Source organism: Sphaerodactylus townsendi, linkage group LG01 (genome assembly GCF_021028975.2).
Source record: "Sphaerodactylus townsendi isolate TG3544 linkage group LG01, MPM_Stown_v2.3, whole genome shotgun sequence".
Lineage (NCBI taxonomy): Eukaryota > Metazoa > Chordata > Lepidosauria > Squamata > Sphaerodactylidae > Sphaerodactylus > Sphaerodactylus townsendi.
Window position 1 is genome coordinate 143,410,088 of NC_059425.1, and position 20,406 is coordinate 143,430,493.

At 41.3% G+C, this 20,406-nt stretch overlaps 1 protein-coding gene across 6 annotated transcripts in view; it reads right to left on the reverse strand.

Moving 5' to 3' along the window:
• Positions 1-20,406, reverse strand: part of ADGRB3 (adhesion G protein-coupled receptor B3) — a 560,145-nt gene that overhangs the window by 64,927 nt on the left and 474,812 nt on the right. The gene's annotated exons all lie outside the window — the stretch shown is intronic.

Sequence of the window (20,406 nt, forward strand, 5' to 3'; positions counted from 1 at the left end):
CAGACTTATGCACCCACTGCAAAGGCAGAATCCATGAGATTAGCGTGATTGCTCTGGCTGAGCAAAGAGACTCTTAAAATGAGGCACTTTGATTTTGAAACAGCTTATTTAAATGCAGATTTGCAAGAGACCATATACATGAAGCAAGCACCAGGTTATGAGCATGAACAAGTTGATAAAGTTTATAAGCTCAACACAAAGCTTTGTACGGGCCTGAAACAGTCAGCCAGATGTTGGAACAGGTGCATACACAAAAGCATTATGTGAAATGAAGATTTGACCAAAGTGTGGCCGTATGCCTGTATATATACCAGAGGTACTGGTGATGAAGATGTATCATTTTGATGAAGTTTATAAGTTGATGATCTCTGTGTGGTTGCAAAACAGACAAACGCCAAATCAAACAACTTTTACACTGAGTTGAGTAAACACTTTAAGCTGAAAGACTTGGGGTATCTAAAGCAATACCTGGGTATTCAAGTCAGTAAATCTGAAGAAGGGGATGTGTTTCTGACACAAAAACAAAAGATAGAGGGTGTCTTACAAAAAGCTGGTCTGCAAGATGCCAAAGTGGCACAAACCCCAATGGTGGCTGATTTTTGTAAGCAAGATAACAGCAAAGCATTTGAAAGGCAAGACCTATATCGTTCCTTAATTGGCAGCCTGCTGCACATTGCTAACTGGACAAGACCAGACATAGCTTTTGCTGTAGGTTTATTAAGTAGAACAGTTGCAAAACCTACTGAGAAAGACTGGCAGGGGCTAAAAAGAGTAATTCGTTACTTGAAGGGAACTGCTAACTATGGTTCTACACTTTTCTAACCAAAAACAACAAGGACTTAGTGGTGTATCTGCGGACAGCTCATTTGCAGAGGACTCAGGATGTAAGTCAGTGGTGGTTATTATATGCAATATGGCAGCCATCCGATTTGTTGGAGATCTCGGAAACAAACAACGGTTGCCACTTCAACTGCTGAGGCAGAGTATGCGGCTCTTAATGAGGCATGCAATGAGCTACAATGGGTTATGCAGTTGCTAAAAGACCTGGGTGAGAAATGTGAACAACCTATAACAGTTTTGAAGACTCACAGACATGTATAGCCATGGCAGAGAACGAAAACCTTAAAAGTCGTACTAAACATGTAGCTGTGAAATTCCAAAATGTAAAACAACTGATACAGTCAAATATGATTAAGTTGCAGTACTGTGAATCATCTGCAAACATAGCCGACATCTTAACAAAGCCATTACCAATACAAAACCATAATGACTTGGTGTTTGGTTTGGGTTTAGCAGATGTACAATTTGGCAAGGACTCTGTACAAAGTGAGTGAAATAAGTAACTCTGTGTACTGACTATGTACTAACTATGTAATGAGTGTAAATAATGTGAATGACTTTTGTTTGTAATTATTTTGTTTGTAAATATTATGTAATGAGGCAACATTCCAACCAGATATGAGAAGGGGTGTCAGGATATTGAAAATTGCAAGGTGGTCATATGCTGGTCTAGAATGACTGGAATGTAACAGTCAGCAGAATTGTAAAGGTCGGAGCCTCTCTGTCTGGGTCTGCAGTGATTGGCATGTAACAGTCAGCAGAATTGTAAAGGTCAGAGCCTCTCTGTCTGGGTCTGCAGTGATTGGCATGTAACAGTCAGCAGAAGTGAAAAGGTCACAGGCCAGGATGATTAGATCATCTAGCTAATGATTTGCTGGACAAAACTATATAAGAAGACTGCATACCCAATTCCGAGTACCTCTCCCTTCACGCTTCAAGGTTCTAGGGCTCAGATTGTTGTCAGAGTAGAGAGTGGATAGTTATTGTTATTTTTGTTCCTTTGAGAAACAAGAGATAAAGTATTCCTGTTGGAACTAAATCTACTGTCTGAGTGTTTCTTTTTCTTATACTGCAAGCAGTTACCTCCTGTTCTAGCAAGGGTGAGTTGGCACCTAGTCCTTCCGCTGTGCACTAGGCCAACAAGATAATGGGAAACAATGCTATCTACTCTGACTGGCCCCAATTCTTCTGTGTTAGATAGGCTGACCAGACGTCCCGCTTTTGGCGGGACAGTCCCGCCTTAAACGAACTTGTCCCGCGTCCCACAGGTTTTTTCAAGTGTCCCGGTTTTTGGAAGGCTGCCGCACTGCCTTCTGGGGCGCAAGACAGTGTGGCAGCCTCCTGTCACAGGAAGGGAAACGGGAGCGCCCCAGAAGCCCGTGTGCTCCTGTGGCTGCGCGTGTGCGTGTGCACAGCCGCCCGCTCGTCCCGGTTTACAAAGGTGACCATCTGGTCACCTTAGTGTTAGAGGCAGAGGTCTTTCTCATCACCGACTTACCTGAACCTTTTTTTGTGGAGTTTGTAGGAACCCAAACCCCTGTTGATCATATAAAGCAGACACTCTACCACTCAGTTACAGCCTCTCACAAAGAATACTCATGGAGAAATACAGTGCGTATAATACAGGACTGCTCCTCCTTAAGATATTACCTATGAATAAGCATGGAGTGTGAGCAACTTCAAAACAAGGGCCTGCATCAAAGCACTAAGTGACTGGTTGGGATTTTTTGTAGGAAAAAGGTGACTTGGTACTCTGTAGGTAGATCTATTTCATACATTATGTGTGATAAGTATTTCAAACAGTGTGTACAATTATTAAGTGCTATACAATTATACAAGTGCTATACAATTATTAATAGTTAATATTGTGTTCTATGTAACTTATGCAAGAATAACAGTTAGTAGGTTGTATTTCTGTCCTCTGGAAGAAGGAGAGTTGGTTTTTATACCCTGCTTTTTCTCAACCTTTAAGGAGTCTCAAAGTAGTTTACAATCATCTTCTCCTCTCCTTCCCACAAAAGACACCTTGTAAGGCAGGTGGGGCTGAGATAGTTCTGAGAGAACTGTGACTAGATCCAGGTCACCCAGCAGGCTTCATGTGGAGAAACGGGGAATCAAACCCAGTTCTCCAGATTAGAATCCACTGTTTTTAATTCCTACACTACCCTGGCTCTCTTAATCACTAGGCCATGATGGTGCCAATGGTTAGAATTAAGTTTCATGTTATATTTTAATCCCCTACTTCACCCAAAGAGTCTCTGGTCCTCAGAACAAGCTTTTGAAACAGGTTAGGCTGCAATAGTGTGGATGGTCCACTATCCATAGACTTTGTGGCACAGTGGGGGATTCAACCCAGGTCTTCTCAATGCTAGCCCAACATTCAAACCACTACACCACACTACACTATCTCTAAACTTCTAGCCTCACAGACAGCTTTTCTAGCAATATCAATTATAGTATTCTATTAGCAGGGCACCAGTGCTTCGCTACGCATATGTATGTATGTATGTATGTATGTATGTATGTATGTATGTATGTATGTATGTATGTATGTATGTATGGGATTTTTATACCGCCCAACCCCCGGAGGGCTACTTCATCACAAGCTCTCTATGAATTTTGGGGTGACATTCAAGATACTTCTTTACAGCCTGTTTGTGAACTTTGGGGTGACATGCAGCATATTTCCTCACAGTCTGTCTGTGGACTGATGGGTTTCGCATATTTTGCAACAGCTTCCTGTAGTTGTCTTTTTATAATGCAATGTCTTATTGCTCTTTTTCACCTGGTGGGCTCCAAAAGACGTCATATGGAAGCAGCCGTTGTATTTTCAGGATGCAGAAAGGAAGTGTTCTGCCATTGGATGCTGATGAGTGAGAAGGCTGTGAAGAGGTTCAGGGTAGGGTTGAAGGGCAGGGAGCTGGACTGTACCACCATTGCAGCACATTCCCGGGGGCTCATCCCACCACTTCAGAATACGACACCAAGCACAGGGTGATTGGAAGTCGAGAGCAGTAAACTTGTCTCCACAGTAATAAATCTGATGTCCATATGCAAAACCCAACAAATGTTTAGTAGTCCAAGGTGATAGTGTGATTTGTAATGTATGTTGTTAGCATTTGGCTGTAGCGGTGTTGTTAACGTGAGGGTGGGTGGAGGACTACTTTTTCACAGCCTGTCTGTTAACTTTGGGGTGACATTCAGCATGCTTTTTTGCAGCCTGTTTGTTGAAGCTGGTGGTGTTTAACTGTCACTCTTAGAATGTTCGAGCAGCATTTCTGTGGACTGGGGGGCTGGTTTGCCCTTAGAATGCTCACGCAGATAGCTAGAGATGAGCAGTTAAAACAGTAAATGTGTAATAACTCGAGTAAAACTGAATATTTTGAAAAATCCTTTCTTAGTGAGCACCTAAACCACATAATGAACCGGTGTGCCAAATTTCAACATTGTAGGTTCGGTGGTTTTTGAGTTCTGTGCATGAGTCACTCAGTGAGTGGAATTTCGTGTTTATATATATATAGATATACAAAACTCTTTGGAATGCCATGCTTCAGCGTCAGTTGTGAATAATCTTCACCATCATATTGGAATTAGCACATACCCTTAATTTGGAAAAGCATTTTTCAAATGAGAGCTTCCTGACCTATGTGATAGGAATGACAATAGGGATAGCTTCCTTTTGAGTGGGTGATGGCGTGGGCAGAAGCTGCAAATTGCTAAGCCCAATCATAGTTGCATTTCTTGATTGACAGTGACCTCAAGACCCCATACAACAGAAAGCAGAACTATACTAAATGTCTGTCTTCTAACACAGATCATAAGAATATTTGGTTGGGAATTTTTCCAAATTAATTCAAGGGACAAAGTAGGTCTCTTAAACAGACCACTTTCACAGTGGTTTTCCTTAATGGGAGACAGCCAGGAAATACAATTTTGTAGAATAAAATTGTACAATAACAAACTTTTAAACAGCCTGGAGTGTTGAAAGCCTACATTTCTAGGCTGATCAGACAATCCAAGTTTCTCTGATGTGAACATGAGAGACGTCTTATGCCCACAAATATTTTCATAGATGTTATCAGCCGCAGCATCAAATTGAATAAACCTTCCACAAAAATGGAGCAGAATTAAGTGGTTGTGTTTTATTCACTCAAGCTTTTTCTATGATGGCTGTTTTGAGGCTAGCAGTGCAGAGATGACTGGCTTGCAGACAGTGCCCCCACCAAACAGAGCTTCTTAAGAACACTAGCAATGGGGCACCTAATAGAGACACAAATCGAAGGGCAGTCACTGACAAACCAAGGTCAGTCAGTTACTGTGCCAGAACAGACATCTGGCCCCCTTATACCACTGGCCAAGAATACCAAATGATTGCAAAAGGATTGGTGGGCTAAGCTTGTTGCAGCAAAATAAAAGTCCAGTGACACCTTAATAACAACCTTTATTTCAATATATGCACTTCCGAGACATAATCAAGCAAGCTCGGATTTGTGAAAGCTCATATTGAAATGAATGTTAGTATTTAAAATGACAAGAATATTGAAGTCCTCCATTTCAGGTTTAGCACTTATATGTTTTGAGAACATTTTGGTTGCCAGATTTTTCATTAACCTAAAGCATCAGCTTGGCTACTTTACAATTCAGCATAGTGGGCTACATCTAGGATTATTGTGATACAGCATGACATTTTTCTTGACTGGAAAGAAAAAAAATGAAATGCTCAGTGAGTCTTTGCTAAGACAGTTTTCCAGTTAAGTGCTTTTTATGCTGTCCTACCCTGCAGTTACCACAATAGACAGAGCTGTGATGGACTGGATAGATAAAAAAGGTTTGGAAATGCAGCAAAAAGCAGAATGCAGTCACAAACAGAGTGTAAGGGGAAAACATCCTAGGAACTGAACAGTGCTCTTATTGGATTAGCTGACCTGACCTATGCTCAGACTGATGGAGTAACCATCTGAGGCTCATTCCGCACATGCAGAATAATGCACTTTCAAACTGTTTTCAGTGCTCTTTGAAGCTGTGCAGAATGGCAAAATCCACTTGCAAACAGTTGTGAAAGTGGTTTGAAAACGCATTATTTTGCGTGTGTGGAAGGGGCCTGACTAAGGTGGATTCTGCACAGCATATATATAAAACGGATTGTGCTCATTATAAAGGCACCCGTTTTCCTTTTCCCGTTCACATATGTGTCCTTTACCATTCAGGCAGCGATTGGAGCCTATGGAAACAATGTGGCTTGGTTTCGTGCTTTCATATTGAGGCACTTATCTTTTTTAATTTTCTGCAATACACGTGTAGCTATTCAGGCATACAGAAATGAACCCCCAAAGCAATGCTGATTGTCTTACAATCCAATTGACTGCACCTGCATAGCTGCACATGTACAACACACACAAGAAAAAAGAAGAAAAAGAGACCTCCCTGCAATAGCCAGACAATAATGAACCGGTTGCTGTGGATCTATGTGGTGGTCATACTCAATGCTACTGGGAGAAAACGTGCTTGAGGGACTTTGTACATTGTCGGGCACTCAAACAACCTGCCCACAATGTGCTGGGTGACCTGCATAGAATGGTGGGCAGGCAGATTCTCCCTGGCAGTGGCTGGTGTGGAACCTAAAGAGAATGGGTGGCAGGGAGGGAAATAAAACATCTCCTGCCTGATGTGTTCACACAGGAGTTCCTTCAACCCAGGACTGTGCAAAAGGATTGCTGGTTTCGTGATTTTTGAAAATCCTGGGTTGAAAGCAATTGAATGGGTCAAATTCATTTTGGGAATAGGACTTTTGCAACCCCCCCCTCCCCCCGATTTATATAACAACCCACATCCGTTATATTTGTCCCGTTTACAGAATCCATCTAAAAGAGGGAGAAGGTATCTCTCTGAGAAGGAAGATTGAAGGGCTTTTAGATTTGGATTCTTGTAATACCATCAATTCACTTAGCTATGAGTGAAAATTTACTCTAAGAGGATTTCCGTTAGGAAGAATCTGATCTGAAACATGGGTTGTGGCAACATATGCTGACAGCAGAAATACACAGACACAAGAACTGGAAGTTTATTTATTGGTCAAGGGAGAGGTGGAATAGTACAGACTTTCCACAGAGACCATAAATAAAGGGTGAGGGGAATATATCTTCTGGGAGATAGAAGAAGATTTCCTAAGCCAGTTAGGAAGGGAATTATACTCAAATAAGGATTCCCTGTCTGAGGTATTAGTGATCTGCTTAAGTTACCTCATGAGGGAGATTACTGTAGAGTGATTTTCTAACAGAAGAGAGATTGTGTGTACTGAAGAAAGGTTACCAGCCTGAGAAGCCAAAGTCTTTTTTATCCAAAAGTCAGTAATATCTGATGCCCCTTCTGCCCAGGCCAATAAACATGGGTATAGGATAGTAAAAAAAAATGGGTGGAACTTCACACAGATTCCGCCCCTAAAATGAGTCTGCCCCATGTTATTTCCCCAAAATCAGTTTTTTTTTTGAGAATTGTGCTATTAGTGAGCCTTTTCAAAAATTCCGGTTTGCAGCCACTCACAAGCAAACAGCCGGGCAGGAGGCACTTTATTTGCCTCTGTTTTCCTTTTTAAAATTTCGTGGCTTACATCTGTGTAGCTACACAGGTGCAGATGGTCATGAGACATTAGCATGGCTGTGGGGGTTCATTTGTGCATGCCTGTATAGCTATGCATCGGTGGGAAGTAAATTTTAAAAAGACACACATCTCTGTGCGTGACAGCAACTCGGATTGTTTCCATGGGCTCCAATCACTCCCTGCACAGATGCATGCAAATGCAAAAACAGGAAAATGGGTTACTTTATCCCGATTGCAACCCGTTATACATTTGCTGTGCGGAAGGGGCCTAGGCGTAACTCAAGACAAAACTGCAACTTCATATGAAACGTAACATCTAAGAAACTAAGAAACCTAGATAACTTGGTAAAATCGTGTTCCTTCGACAGAAATGTAAGATCTTACATAATTTATTCCTTCCTTATTTCCATCTACTGATTTTCTTTATCACAATTCCAACTTTGTTCAATAAAGGTTCCTTTTAATTTGTTTGAACCTGCCTCAGTTCTCCAGTGCCATTTTCAAGGTGATTGAGCCCAGGCCTGTGGAATCCTGAAAAGTACTTCCTCCTCAGATGTTCAGGGAACTGAAAGAATTCCCCATCAGTTCTCTACCAGCATGGCCACCACATGCTGACAGAGGCTGATGGGAATTGTAGTTCCTAAACATCTGGAGAGCCGCAGGTTCCCTACCCCTGGTCTAAAAAGAAAAAGACATTCTACATCTTAGAGGGGGACAATATTAGAACTGCTAGCAGTAAAAGCCCATTTTAAGAGGCAACAAAATCTTAGTTTTATAAACTAATCACATTTAAAATAAGCCATTGTTTTATATAATTCTGAACAGAGCTGCTACTTTTTGCACAACATAGAAATATTCATCTTTGTATGTATTAGTTTTCAATTAATTTTTCACATTCAAGCTACAGTGCATGTGGTGAGAGAGGTTTCCTTTGGAATGACCTTCATGTTTCAAACACAGTACATTATTGCAAGGGAATAATGTCCAGGCTGTATATTAATATGGGGTTTCCCTTTCATTCCACATAAAGAAGTTTTAAGGTTTGTGTCCTATGGTTGTTTTAAAGTAAAATAACGTATTCACCAAGAAAAATATCTATCAGAACTGCATATCATTTGCTGTAAATCTTGGAAGTTATATTTGTGGGATCTCACCAGGTGGTAAAGGCATTTTTGCTGATCACATCAGTTGCAGACGCAACAACCTAGCTAAACCAGAATGAACATTATTTAGTGGGAAATCCAATGTCTGCCACTCTGAATTCTATAGGTAAAGTATAAATATAATAAATAAACAAATAATGCAATCACATTTATAATACTCAACCAATCATATCCACCTATTTCAGGTAAAAATAAATGATATTTGTGGACTTGACTGTTCATGTAAATTTCAGACTTGAAATCTTTCCAGGTCAAACGACTATGAGAGTGCAGTCAAGCAATGACCTTACTCTCTCTTTAACCATCCCTTTTAATACCTCCCTTCACTATACCCAACTGCTTTATACAACATCTTAAAAAGAAAAAGAATACTGAAAGGCAACCCCAAAGACTCCCTTTGTGTTGTACTTTAGCATTGCCTCCAAATATCCCTGGGCATTGTGCCTTTATTTATATAACCCAGCAGACTGCTGTGTCTACACAGTCTGGAAAAAATGGAGTGGGCTGTATGCTTTATATAAATACAATGGAAGGTCTCCTTCTTAAACCCCATGCTCCCAGGCTCTAATCCCAAATCTCCAGGAATACCCCAACCCATAGCTAGTAACCTTAATGTCCAGGGATCTTATCCTAAATGAATTCTTCCATCTTTCCTTTCTTGGGCTGCTTCACTCATAATTAACAGGAAAAGTAGAGTTGATTTACAGGTGTCAGAGCGTGAAGGGAGAAGCAACTGTGGTGGTGGTGTTAGCAGTTTTGGATGTACCCATATAAGAAGATTAAAAGCTACAGCTATCACCTAGTTCAAGTAGCAGTCCATTGACTTCTATGATCTTACAAAGGTTTGATCTCCTGCTTTGCACGCCCCTGGATGGGCTGGGCTAGTCTGATCTTGTCAGCTTTTAGAAGCTAAGAAGAAGAAGCGTTTGGATTTATATGCCCCCTTTCTCTCCTGTAGGAGACTCAAAGGGGCTTACAATCTCCTTGCCCTTCCTCCATCACAACAAACACCCTGTGAGGTAGGTGGGGCTGAGAGAGCTCCGAGTAGCTGTGACTAGCCCAAAGTCACCCAGCTGGCGTGTGTGGGAGTGTACAGGCTAATCTGAATTCCCCAGATAAGCCTCCACAGCTCAGGCGGCAGAGCTGGGAATCAAACCTGGTTCCTCCAGAGTAGATACACGAGCTCTTAACCTCCTACGCCACTGCTGCTCCCTAAGCAGGGTCAGCTCTCGTTAGTACTTGAATGGGAGACCACCAAAGAAGTCCAGGGTTGATATGCAGAGGTAAGCAATGGTAAGCCATCTCTGTTTGTCTTTTGCCTTGACAACCATACATAGCTCTAGGGAGCTGGTTGTGATTTAACAGCATTTTCCATGACCACCAATCATCTACTTATGATTTCACCATCAATTGGTTAAACATACGCGGTCTAATTGATTAAAAGATTAAATTTGCTTATATTGTCATATTACTGAAGCTTTCACTCTGAAGTAATTTTTTTCCAATTATTCATGCATGTGTCAAAATACCATCTTAGAAGAGCATTCCCTTCTTTCTGAAAGGGAAAAGGAATGCCTTTTCCGAAATGGCACTTGCTATTTGCAGAGTTAGAATTAAAAATAGCACTTTAAAATATAGGTAGTTAATGGAAGAGGCTAATGGAAGGGATTTTTTTTAAAAAAATCAGGCAATTTGTATAATGGATTAATTGATTAAATGTTGCAGACCATCTTATATCCCACTATGTCAAACATAAACTGTCAGCCATGGATGGTAGTGCTCCAGAAATAAATGGAGCCTCCTGCCCAATTCTGCACAAACAAGGGAGTTGTTAAGCTCCTGGTAATACAACACTACATTCAGTTTGAAGTGCCACATACTGTGAAGGCCTGCAGCAGGAGATGCCTTTACAGATAAAAAATATATATATTTTCGTTTTTTAAAAATATTTCAGTTATATCCCCCATTCTCCTCAATGGAACTTTAAAAAAACCTAATTTTTAAGTCTCTCTCCATGTGTATCAAAAAGGCCTTCATGAATATGGGGCTTTGGTTCTGTAGCTTAACAGGCCCAATAGAGAGATGTCATGTTTTTACTCCTGGCTGTAAAATCATGCCATTCAAGCCATGCGAGTCTTCTTCCAGCCTGGGATTTCTTTGTCAGAGCTGGTCCATCATACTAGCTGCCATGCCCTACATGCCCCTCATCCTATACACAGGCATCTAGCAGATTTATAGGAAAGGAAGGGGGGGGGGATGCGTCTTCTTTTGGCCATCCTTTCTGCATGGCACCCTTCTTTCATAAGTTGAGTCTTTTTGAACTTGTGCTGTGACTTGTAACAATGACAGTTGGTGCTGATGGGCTGGGGAGAGCTCCTTGCACCTGTACACAGTAAGAAAGAGATTCTGCACAGATTTTGACAGGAATATAAATTACTTTTGAAAAGTGAATGGAATTTGATGTAGTGATGTTATCAACTTCCACCTCAGTTCAACAGAACTTTAGAGTCTATTTTTTTAAAATCAGAAATGTCCCACTGTATTGTTAAAATATCACTGCACTATTTTAACAGGTAAAGTTCTTTATAAAGTTCCCTGTCTGCACTATACCATAAACATTAAAAAAAGCCCCAACTTGCCCCATCTACTTTTTAAAAACATTAGGCTGGCACCAGGAAAGGTCTCTGTGGGTGATCAGGTGCCCAAGGGCACTGTATTAGAGACACCTACTCTAACTACTCTAACACCATTGTTCCAAGCATATAGGTTTTCTTTGCTGAGAACTCTCATGGTTTCAAAGGAAGTTTAAATTGAAAACCTGCTTGTCCTTTCATTCTACTCTGAATTCAACATTGTGACTCAGAAATCATGATGATGGAATTAGAGAAACAGAGAAAGGGGAGGAAAACATGGATGATAGACTGACTGGAGATCTCATTAGAAGAAGAAGTTTGGATTTATAAACCACCTTTCTCTCCTGTAAGGAGACTCAAGGTGGCTTACAAGCGCCCTTCCCTTTCCCTCCCCACAAGAGACACCTTATGAGGTAGGTGGGGCTGAGAGAGTTCCAAAGACCTGTGAATAGCCCAAGGTCACCCAGCAGGAATGTAAGTGTACGGAAACACATCTAGTTCACCAGATAAGCCTCTGTTACTCAGATAGAGGAGTGGGGAATCAAACCCAGTTCTCCAGATTAGAATCCACCTGCTCTTAACCACTACACCACGCTGGCTCATCAGGCTGGACCCCCTCCCACCTATAGAGGAGCATGAAGCAGGGATCTCCCAGAGGCACAAGGACCAGTCACAGGATGTACTCCCCTTACAAGATATAGACTTGGATTGGCATTCTAGCAGAGTCCTGGATCCATGTTACTTCAGAGGAAGGGAAATCCTGGGCCCAAGAATTGTTAGAGCTAAAGCAAAATCCTCTCCCTTCAGACCATTTAAAAAACCTCAGAGCTTGAAGAAAAGAGAAATGGTTCTAGTCCACAGAAGAAAGTTTTGAATCCAACTGGTCCCATAAGAACAAATGGGTGTATCTTCACTGATCATGCTGGCCAATTGGACCTGATTTCAGATTCCCTCCTTAAAGACCATATGACTGTGGTCTCTGAAGTTAAATGGCAAAGTGGTCCACAGATCATGACTGATGTTTTCTTGACTACTTCGCCTGAGGCACAGACTGAGACCAGCAAATGACTATGACAAATACAAACACAGAAACTGATGAGCAAGCCCTTGGAAATTATCTCCTGGAATGTGGCAGGCTGGAAGTGATGTCTTGCTTTAGATAATGGTTGTTTATTTCCCCAATGTAAATTTGATGTTATAATTTTACAAGAAACTTGGATGGCTTCTCCACTTGAACTGAGTGGTTATTATGGATTTAATGGTGAAGCAATACCAGGGATAGGGTCTGGGGAATTGAAGGAAGGTCTGTCTACCTGGCTTAAAGTTAGAAACTGTAACCTCTTAACAACTTAACCATGGCCCTACTTCTTACCTAGGATAGGGTAGTTTAATAATATTTAATATCTATTTCCCTCCAGTTAGTAAGAAGGCCACCACTGAAGATAACTGATTAGCCTTTGGCAAATTTTATGCAAATTACCCTTGAACACTCCCAGGCCCAAATATTAATAGCTGGGGACATGAATGCATGCATGGGTCCAAATGACGATCTTTTATTATCCCAATTCAAAATTTTATCAGATAGCTCAGATAGAGAACAGGGAAAGCAAACCAATAACAGGCTGTTCAAAGATTCTAAAGCAAATTTTGTAGGGTTGTTGTCTGTTTAAATTATCATCCAGAAGAGCACTGCATATTTTAAATGGAACAGTTAAAGGTGATGTTCCCTTAGTGACAGGTATTAGGGCCAGTACTCTTAATTATATGTTGGTGTGTAACTCCTTGTTTGTCAGAATTCAAACATTTTGTGTTCTCCCATATATGGAAGGAGATAATTTACCTTTGCTTTTACAACTTAATCTTTTCACACACCTGATTGTTATAACTTACAACTGGAATTCTGTGATAAAATAATCAATTGGTCCCCAATCTTAGACTTTAAGATAAAAAGAATTTTATCTACTCAAATATTGCAAAACCTCATATGTCAGATTAATAGTAGTAGTTTTAATCAAAAGCCTTTAGAAATATATGATAATTTTATTCACCAATTAAGGTTAAATCTGATTAATTCAGATAATTCTGAGACACACACAACATTGTCCTGCACACTGGCTATCTGTTGGACCATCTGCCAATCCCCTCCCATCCCAGGGTTTGACCACTGGGGTTGGGTGCCAGACGTCTTCTACTATTAATTCAATTATTTATTGCAAGTATTACTGCTGCTGTAGTTTATAGTTTTATAATTTTATGGCTTTGTATTTTGACTGGGGTTATTCGATTTGTTTTATTGTATTGTTGTTGTTGTGCACCGCCCTGAGCCCTTTGGGGGTAGGGCGGTTTACCAAATCGAATAAATAAATAAATAAATAAATAAATAAATAAATAAAAAGATATGGGAAACCCTGGTTTGATAGAGATTGTATGGAAGCAAAAAAAAAATCTTATTGCTGCTTTTAAGCATACAACAGTTTGCAGTTTTGACAGCATGTCTGAGGCTCACGCAGACTTACTGTCCTGCAAAAAGATATACAAGGAATGTCGAAGATTTTCACGGCCGGAATCACTGGGGTGTTGTGTGGTTTCCGGGCTGTATGGCTGTGTTCTAGTAGCATTTTCTCCTGATCTTTCGCCTGCATCTGTTGCTGACATCTTCAGGGGATCAGAGGATCTTCAGCCAGCCACAGATGAAGGCAAAAGGTCAGGAGAAAATGCTACTAGAACACGGCCATACATCCCGAAAACCACACAACACCCCAGATACACAAGGAGATTGTTTCAAGAAAAAATACATTTAAAAATCCTGGCAGGAACTCATTTACGCAACTACCCAAAAGAATTCTGCCAGTTCTGGAAGTTGATTGCTTCCTGTAGGCAAGGAACACCCTTAGCCTGGGATACCTGTATTCCTCCTGATAAGTGGGTAATCTTCTTGTAAGGGCTATTTGAGGATAATAATCAGGAGTTTTTAAAGCCAGATCTAGATTCCCTACAACTGTTGCCCGCTGTTATTATACAAGAAGTTAAGGTCCATATCAACTGCTTAAAGTTCAGAAAAGCCCCTGGGGCAGATGGGATACCTCCTGAGAACATGGACTGGTGGGCCCTATTTCTGGCAGCCTTTTTTACATATATAGATAGCACAGGATGAATGCCTAAGGAATGGAGAACAGCCATTATTGTTCCTATATTTTAAAAAGGGAACAAAAATGAACTGAAAAATTATAGGCCCATTAGCCTCCTGAATATTACAAGCAAGCTTTATGCAAGACATTTATTAGATAAATTAGAACCATGGTTGGGTCAAGAGGATTTAACTGCTCTAGAGCAGGCGGGCTTTGGAGAAGGCAGATCACAGAAGAACATTATTTAACATTACAACACCTGACTTGAAAAATATGTGTCTGGCAGACCAACTTCATTATATATTGTCTTCGATGCGATTTCTAGGGGCAAACTTTGGCAAAAATTAGAAGCAACTAATATAGACAGAAGATTGTATTCCCTAATTCACTTGTTATATGATCAATCAGCCCTCAGAATCAGGTGTAACTCTCAAGGATTTCTTACTGATCACATTAAGACCCACAGGGGAGTCAGACAGGACTGTATACTTGCTCCTACTCTGTTTAATCTTTATATAAATGGTATTGTCGACCATATGAGAACCATAGATACTCATCCTCCCCAAATAAATTTGTGTGGTTTCCCAGTACTTTTATATGCAGATGCTGCTGCCCTTCTTTCAAGAACACCAGTTGGGCTGCGAAGGGCACTAGCTGCATTTTCAAGTTACTGTGAAAAAAAAACTTGTCAATTAACATCAACAAAACAAAAGTGATGGCATGTGGCAAACACCCTCTAAAAAGATTGTGGTCGATAAATGGAGGGGGAAAAAAGAACAAGTAGACAGATTCAAATATCTAGAGGTTGTGGTCCAAGCATCAGGGAGTTATACAGCTCACTGTAATATGATAGCAGAACATGCCAAGAGGACAATGTATCCAATATTTAAATTCTTCTGCACTGAAGGGGGATTTTTTTGTTTCAGCTGGAATAAAACTTTATTTGGCCAAAATACAGATGCAACTGACACATGGTGTCCAATTGGGTATAAAACACTCAAGTATGGCACTGTGGGAAAGAATAAAATCTAAATTCCTTAGAGCCATCTTACAGCTCCCCCCAGGTTGTTCCAAATGCCTTCCTCAGGCTAGGAACAGGCGTAATGAGGCTGAAGGATAGAATCATACTGACAGCTTGTAAATGGCTGAGGCTATACTCCAACCCAAATGGCCCATGGCCATTCCTAGCCAACGATTCCTACCAACCAAAATGGGTATGTGACACTGAGCAGTGTCTGATCAAGTGTGGCTTTACTCTCAGTGCATACATGTTACAAAAACAGGCCCAATTTACATCTTATTTTACTCGAAGCGTCAAAGACATGTCATGTCAGCATGATTTGGAGAGATTTCCAAATTTTCCCTTCTTCACCACGTAAATATAGTACTGTTCTACTTTGGTCTAAGAGCATAAATAAAATATATATACTGCTCTACTTGGAAAATGAAGATATAAGAAGAGCTTTTTCCCTTGCAAGGTGTGCCATCTTACCATCAGCAGTAATAGAAGGTAGATATCAAAAGATTCCCTATGAGGAGAGATTACATGCTTGCCTCTTGGATGCCATAGAAACCACGGACCATATATTATGAGGAGATGAGGAAGAAATTTTTAACTCGTGTCTATAATGATAGGATACATCGCCCTGACAAATCCTGTTGTGACAAATTATTATAAGATGGGAAATTATTACCAGACAGGTAGCCAAGTTTTGCCTATTTGTGATAAAATGGCTTAAATGATTTGGTTCGCAATTGTTGTGTTGATATGGAAATCTCTACATAAATAGATTTTCTGTGAGGGAACTCTCAGGGTATCAGAGTAATGGGGTAGTAAATTATTTGTCTTTAAGAGAGATGTAGAACTGTACTTCATGTTATTGCAATTTTGTCGTTTTGATATTTTGTTGTATCTGAGATTATTATGTTTTGGTCACCGACTGTAAATAAAGTAAATGTTAAAAAAAAGTAAATGTAAAGACTCAGAAATCCTTAGTTTGAGGGTCCTCTTGGGTGATCCCTAGGGTTGTGGACAAAGTTTTGGAAATGACACTGATGGCATTTTAAAAAAATACTAAGGTAGATTTCTTGCCTTAATGAACAGCTCACTATTTAGAATGCAGAATTAGATCTTGAAATTTTGAGTGATTCATTATGCTCTTGAATATAAGATGAACAGCTTGATTAGTTTGGTCTCGTGTTCTTTGCATGTCATAAAACTGGTCCTAAATGATTAAAAAGGACACCTGCCATGATAGAAGCAGAAAAATTCCTTGCCTGCTATCTCCCTGCCTCCCATAGCTGCCAGAAGTTGATAAATATATAGTTCCAATCAATACAGATTCTCTTGGCTGCTATCTAGAACTCAGGCAGGGTTACATTAAATCTTACTATATAACTGAGAAATGTGTTTCAAACAATGAAGCAGAAAAAGAAAGGGCTGCTGGAAAGTTTAATCCTCAGCCATTTGAGAGGGTCCAGATTCCAGCTCCTCCCAGGGAGAGTGGAGGAGAAAGCCATACTCCTCTTGTCCTCTATGGTGTGCTTCTCCCTTCCAGGACTAGGTCCCTGTAGTGAAGTGGTTCCCAAGCCTTTTTGGGCTGCTGCCCCCTTGGCTCCCAGGTCACATTCCTAGTAACCCCCCCGCCCCCCCCCCACACACATATGAACACATACCTCTTTCTTGGTATTAGGTCTACTGCAAATTCAAAACACACATACGTATTTCACAAAGAAAACATGACCTAATAAAAGCAAACCAATTTATTAAGCTGTTTTAGCAATATGGAAGGATATGTTTGCATTTCTTTGCTGGCTCTTTGCCATGACTCCCTCCACCACCTGCTCCTGCCCAGGGCTACACAGTGAGAAGAGTGCTGCTGTTAAAAAAATCTTGCCTTGGAAAGCACCAGCATTGGGGCTCTGCCTTGTCTTCCCTGTTCCCTCCAGGTTTACACCGTAAGGAGAGTACTGCTGCATTTTCCTTTAAAACTCAACAATAACCAGGATGTGAAAACAAGATTATTTTTCCTGCCAGCCCTGTGCTGCCCCATTACTGCCCAAAAGTTCTCTGCCACCCTCCCACTGCTCAAAATTCCTCACCTCCCTCTTGATGTTTCCACCATCCCCAGAGAGGCAATACCACCCACTTTGGGAACCCCTACATGTAGTGAAATATGAAGAATTTCCAGCCCGAGAACATGGGACAAACTCTGGCCCTTTCCGCATGGGCCATTAACCAGCAATGGGATATAACCTGTTGTGACTGGAAACTTTACACAGTTCCCACCCCTGCATCATGTCTGTCCTGGTTTTTCTGTCCCAACCAGGTGTAAATGACAATCGGTTTATCAGCAATTCTTTTTTGAAAGGCCAGGTTGGAGCCGGTGCTGAGGGAATGGCCCCGCGTGGGAGGCGTGTTTCTCGGTCCTGCCTTATTTGTTGTGCCCTCCCCACTTCTCTCCTGCATGGCCACGCAGGAGAGCACAGACGTCCAGGGGTTGTCCATGGCTGGCTGCATTCTTATGCAGCTGGGAGAGGCAGGTAGGATAACAGCCAACACGCCTCTGTACAAAGGCACGCTGGCTAGCCACGTTGGCTCCAGGGCCACCCGCCCAGAATGGTGCAAATGGCCCCAGGGCTGTACTGGGGTCATGTATCCTGGTTTGCACCCGTGTTTTGTGGCCCATGCAGAAAGGGCCTCTGGTACAGCACAGCTGAACAGGAAGAGAGCATTTGCAAGGTTAGGGGAGCTTGTCTGTGTGTGTGTTTGTGGGGGGAATCTGAAAAAGGAGAGCCTCTTTGCAAATGGGCTCTCCTTTCTCTGATTCCTCCCCCCCTCCCCTGGACACACAGAGACTTCTTTTTTTGCACAGTTAGGAAAGCTTGATGTGTGTTGGGGGAGGTGTTGGGGGGAAAGTGTGTTGGGGGTGGGGCAGGCAGGAATCTGAGAAAGGAGAGCCTGTTTGCAAAGGTAGGGAAACCTCACTCTCTGTAGGTGTGTGCGTGTGGAAATCTGAGAATGGAGAACTTTATTTGCAAAATTACGAAACCCTGTGTGTGTGTGTGGGGGGGGGGGATCTGGGAAAAGAGAGCCTGTTTGCAAAGTTAGGGAAGCCTGTCTGTGTGTGGGGGACAGGGGGAAATCTGAGAACAGAAAACTTATTTGCAAAGTTAGGGGAGCCTCAGTGTGTGTGTGTGTGTGGGGGGGGAATCTGCAAATAAACTTTTTTTTAAAATTGAATAATTGCTAGGTTTTTTGTTATCTGTGGTAAATTGTGGCATCAGGTGGGGAGGAAAGGCAGGAGGGGTTGGCCCCCTTGGTGGACACTATTAACCCACCAACAGTTTTCTAGAGCCTGTTGTATTTGTTTGTACAACGGGCTTCACTGCTAGTAGTTTATAAGATGGCTTATGAGTAGGTACACCTTTTCCTCTTGCTGATAAACTTCTTGATAAATTCTACCTCAGTTCCAAATGCCAAGGTGGTTTCTGCCAGACACTTCCAAAATTTGAGGTGTACCAGAAAAAGGGCTAAGTCAACTGTATAAATTTACTCCTGCACTCTGCCTGAGGACAGAAGGACAGAAGGAAGTATGGACATCCTTGATACAATGGAAGACAAAATCTCTAACAGACTGCAGAAACGGTTTCTTCTCTACAAATGTTCAAGATTTTCTCATCTTTTCTCAGCTTACTCTTTTAGCAGTCTGCCTTTTTTAAGGCTGGGATTTTCTGAAGCCTAACCCTTCCCAGGCAATTTAGGTTCTTCAAAAGTATGAATGCAGAAAGACTGAGGAATAAATATGCAATATTATAGAAAACAGCATTATGAAACCCTGGTGTACCTTTTAGACTAACAATTATTTTACTTACAAAGTAAGTAGATTATTACGTACTTCATGAGATGCTAGAGGAAGAGTTAGCTGCATGCTAAATTAATCAGTTGGTGAAGTGTTCATGCCAGAGCTCTTAAAGGAATGTTCACTAACAAGGATATAGAAGTTGGATATAAAAACAGTATTATTCTCAGTTTTTATAGCATGAGAAGAAACCATAATCTTGGGTTTTGGCCTTTCATGTTACTGAATAAATTCCTGTTCTGTTCCCCGTTGCTCCATATGTCCCCTGAATCACAGAATGAAGGTTGCTACTTTTAAGTCTCAAATGGAATGGCAAAGAAGTTACAATGCTGACTGACAGGGATTTTAGAAGTATTGTGTTTTAGAAATATTTTGGTTTCTGTTGTAAATATAGCCCCGACTATATAACATAGATTGATGGATGTTTTCTAAGAGGGGAGTCATTCCAAGCTGAAGACAATGTAAAATAATATTAGGATTGATTTATTTTCCCTTGTTGCAATGCAAAGTACACCCTTGCTTGCCATCCACTTCTACCTTTTCATCTTTACCCCACTAACGCCTATGGTTGCCTACATCTGGAAGGGGGTCTAGAAATTGCCCAGAGTTACAATTACAGGCTGCAGAAATCAGTTCTCCAGAAGAAAATGACATCTGGGGAGGGTAGACTACACCATCAAATCCTTGTTGAGCTCACTCCCCTCCCCAAACCCCATGTTCCACATGCGCCAATGCAAAATCTCCATGAATTTCTTGCCCAGCGTTGACAAACCTACTAACATCTCTTTTCTTGCATATGATTTTATTGTCCCACGGCCAAGTTCTCTTCTATCAGCACTTGTCTCCATTATCCTCTAGACCAGCGTTTCCCAAACTTTTTTTTCCATGGCCCGGTTATTTTAATACCTCTCCTCTGTGACCCACTAAAATTTTAATGGCCTATTTATTAGTAAAATAAAACAAAGTTGAATGTCCCTGTTCTCCAGTTGTTCCTCCCCTCCGGCTCCTTCACTCTGCTCTCCTCCTCTGCTGTGCTGGTTGTCACTCATTCTAACCACCTCTTCACCTCCTTCTTCACCCACCCTGTGCTTTCCCTCATTTGCCCTTTTATCCTTTTTTCCCAGTGTTTGTACTCTTATCCAGGCCCACCCCCAGCCACCAGCTCCACCCAGGCCTTTGGGCA